The following is a 4,209-nucleotide window of genomic DNA, read 5'->3' on the forward strand; positions in this document are numbered from 1 at the left end:
CTGCGCCTCCTCTGAGTCTCGGTATGCTGTTCTCTTTCCTTCTAGTTGAAAAATTTCCCCTCAGCCAGCTTTCCTGTGGTTCTGGGTGATGTCTGTTCCATCTTTTAGTTGTATTTTTGAAGTGGTTGTTCGAGGCAGCATTCTCCGGTGTTTACCTATCCTGCCATCTTGGTTTCTCGGCAAAAATTTGATAAGTGATTCTCATGTACAACCAACTATGAATGCTGGTTACTGGAATACACATTTGATACTCTAAAACTCATCTTCTACATATGATTTCCAAAATTATCCCAGCCATTTTCATTTATCTCCAGGCAAATTGGGAGGAAAAATAAGCAGCATATCCAGGGCTAGTGCCTTGTAATCAGTAGTTTCACACCACCACTTCACTTTTTTTTCACATTTTACCTGTGGGAAAAAAAATACATCTTTTGTTGATATCTAGTCAAAGAGGAAGCAGGGAATATAGTTGACTTGGGCATCTATGGAGACAATGTGTATTATGGAGAAGAGCAAATAAAAGTGTTTTTCATACTATCTCAATGTTGCAGAGGGGGAAGTTAAGTTTGGGAAAGACTTGATTAGGATCCATTCTTTTTGGCACCTCTAGTCCAGCCAGTTATAGATAAAACTGAAGTCTAAAAAAGGTAAGAAACTGAAGCACCTGAGTTATAAAAATTCCGAATCAATTTCGTATCCACTCTGTGTCAAAGCAATATTTGAAGGGAAATCCATTGAGTATGAACATAAGAATTTCCTCAATGGATTGAACCCGTAGTTTCTAAGCTGACACTGATACAAGAAACCTGAGTATGAGAAGGAAATGGGAGAGGCCAACAAGAGAGTGTCCTGCTCTAGTGATAACTTTGGCATACATAACCTATTCAATCTCCCCTCTATTTGATGGAATGTAGTGGGTTGGAAATAGAGCACCAGGGTCTGAATCTGCTGCTAGGGTTGTCTATTACAAAGAAGGCTAGAGAGTTCATGTGCAATCATTGGATGTCATGATAGTAGTAACAAGAAAATTGGATGCTGGCACAGAGAATGCCACACCAAATGAATAATAGAACTCCCTGCATTTTTTCTACGCACAACAAGCACAATGTGGAAGCAAGTAAAGGAGGAAAGAAAGCATGAAAAAGGAAAATGATTTTTCATTTTGGAATAGCCAGCGTGAAGTACAATTAAGATAAATCTCACAATCTCAAACTCTTAACTGTTTTGTTTAAATCTATGATTGCAACACTTATTTCCTTAATCAGGAAGATTAATTAACTTTCCCAAGGTCACACAGTTTCAGATCAAGAGTGGCAACTTCATCAGACTTTGTTATTTAATCTTGCTTAATTGGATTTACAATCTAAATTTACTTGAGTCTATAAATTATTTACTCAACTAGACATTAGTTATGTTGACTGCAAGGACTCCAAGCATTACTGTTCACAACAATTATTTTTATATAATGTGCTCAAAGAATGTTCATTAAATAAATGCATAAAATAAATAATGTATAAAGAAGTTCCACTCCTCTTCATACCAGCTATAATATATCATTTTATAATTCACACTATTTTAAAAGAATAGCATATCGAATTGTGGGAACATTTAGAAATGTTTCCCTCAGGAGTAGTGAGGTTATTTTTTGGGGGGAGGGGGGATTTATTTCTCAGCACATATTTTCCCATTGATTCATAACCCTTTAAAAGTAACTTCTCTTATCTTCAGCTGAGTGAAAAATGTCTCGATTAGAACTAAAAGCATTCAACTCTCCTAATATAACTGTGTATAACACCTGCTTGTCATTAATTTTTCTTATTACATTGTAACAGGTGAGGCAGGCTGGAAGCTTGGTAGCATTACTGAAAAGTGACAGGCCAATTCCAAGTCTAAATACCAAAGTACATAGGGTGTAGAAAAGCTAAGGACTCCTGGGATCACAAATGAATATTATGATGGTCTATGACACTGATCATCTCATGTGACACACAGTGATGGTGTTTCAGAATATTTTCTGGCATTTAAGATATAGCTTTTTATGGAGAGATATTCCAGTCTCAAATGGATTGAAATGGGAGTGGGAAAGGGAGTTGTTGTTTTTTTTACAAATATAAACAGGTCATTTAATTATGATGTTCAACATTGTTTTGTTATAACATTGATAAGATGCTGTAGAAACTCAACTCTTGTTTATATCAATTAGTCTACGCTAAAATTGGCTTCATTTAATGTTATAGAACCTATTGACATTAAGTTGGGACTTACTGTACTCCTAATATACAGAAGAGTGGCAGGAACATAGTAAGTGACCAATAAAATCTGTTGGCTTAATGTCCAAATCACATGTGATCACTTCTGTCCATGGAAGGGTCTTGGAAGGTAGGAATGTAGAGGGCCAGCATGGTTATTTGTGGTATAGCTTAGAACCTAAAATTTAAACATGCCCAGGCCATACAATCTACCTGAAATCATCACCCCTATTTTGACAGCCAGCTTCTCCTAAACCCTTTGAAACCATTTCATCAATCTAGGTCCAGATAACATTCCACAATTCTATGGATAACATTCCAATTTATTCATCAGAATGTGATTTTGGGGGGCCTTTTTTAGTTTTTTTCAGGAGTTATGCTGTCTGTGGAATGTAGCATTTAACATTTTTTATTCTTGGCTTAAGGTTTTATCTTTTAACCTTATTTCCCTAGCTTGACCCAATTCCTATTCACACCTCTTTACATACCACTAAACCAAGCGGGAAGTCATTAATTAGTAACCCTTTACTCTAATAATTGGTCAAACTATATTATTGATTGTAGAAATGTATATTTTAAAAATTTATTTCTTCATTTTGTGACAGGAAAATACATGTAATAGAATAATAAAAATGTCAGTGCTTTTAAAGCGTACTAGTAAGACTATTGCTTTAAACAAAAAGGCAAACATAACATCTATCATCCTATATAATCCTATATAATAAAGGCTAATATGCAAAATTGTTCTCTCTACCGGGAGTTCATCTGGAAGTTCAACCAGGGGGTGGCCCCTCCCCTCAGCCAGCCCCACCCCCAGTTTTCCCCCCTCCCACTTTGACCTGGGAGGAAGGCCAGCCAGACCCCACCCATGCACAAATAGGAAAAAATAAACGTGCAAAAAACATACCCTTTTACTCACAAACCTAGTGGATGGAATATCAATTTTTTTTTTCCTGTCTCGGGTTTATTTGTACAAATAGCACAGAAGGGCACCAGCCCCAGGCCAACAGCAGCCCAGGGATCACACCAGTTCTTCTGTCCTTATATCATCAGACAGAGGCCTCTACTCTGGATCCTCATTGGGGCCTGGGCACCTTTGGAAGCCTGAGCCTGTAGAATGTTAACTGTAAAATATTTCTTAGCATTCTATTTCCATCAAAATTGACTTATGAAATTGTAGTAATGCAGGGGCTGGTGGGGTGCGATAAGAGCCCAGGCATGGACCTGGAAGGGCAGGGAACTGGTGTGCCAGCTCCAGCCTGTGCCTATTAATCCTGATCAAGATGACAATCTCCCAGAAGTACTGAGAGCTCGTGGCAGAGCCCATGGGGGAAAAGCCATTGGAGAGCCTTCCGGGATTGGTGAAGTCCTGGGCACGAAGCTGGAGGAAAGGGGCTTTGTAACAAGGCCTATGTGGTCCTTAGCCAGTTTCTGGTGCTAAAGAAAGATGAAGACCTCTTCCAGGAATGGCTAAAGGACACATGTGGCACCAATGCCAAGCAGTCCCGGGACTGCTTTAGGTGCCTTTGAGAGTGGTGTGACACCTTCTTGTGATGCTCTCTGGGGAGCCCCCAATCCCTAACACCAGCCTGAGTCTTCAGAGTTTGCAGCTGAGTGGTAGGCTACTCCCTTGTCCTCTACAAAGGAAATGATTGCTGTCTACTCATCACCAAGGTCCTCTGGTCTTTGCGGGAGTTCTCTCCCCTCACCATTTCAACTTTTTTGGAATTCTCACTCTTGCATGCATCTCCTTTCTCTGTCCCCTGCCAATTTCAGTCAATAATCAGCTTTTCTGATTGGATTTCTCATCCCTACCCTCATCCCCACTCTCACCTCTAATCTGTTTAATGACATTGGCTTCTCTTTTGGCAAAATAGTCACTGTCCATATATACTTTTTTAAATCAATAAAGTCAGTAGCCTTCCAAAAAAAAAAGAAATTATAGTAATGATATATGAAA

General features: G+C 38.8%; 1 pseudogene; it reads left to right on the forward strand.

Moving 5' to 3' along the window:
• Positions 1–3,532: 3,532 nt before the first annotated feature.
• LOC102772679 lies at positions 3,533–3,803 on the forward strand (annotated as a pseudogene).
• Positions 3,804–4,209: the final 406 nt, after the last annotated feature.

Source organism: Myotis davidii, unplaced genomic scaffold (genome assembly GCF_000327345.1).
Source record: "Myotis davidii unplaced genomic scaffold, ASM32734v1 scaffold1881, whole genome shotgun sequence".
Lineage (NCBI taxonomy): Eukaryota > Metazoa > Chordata > Mammalia > Chiroptera > Vespertilionidae > Myotis > Myotis davidii.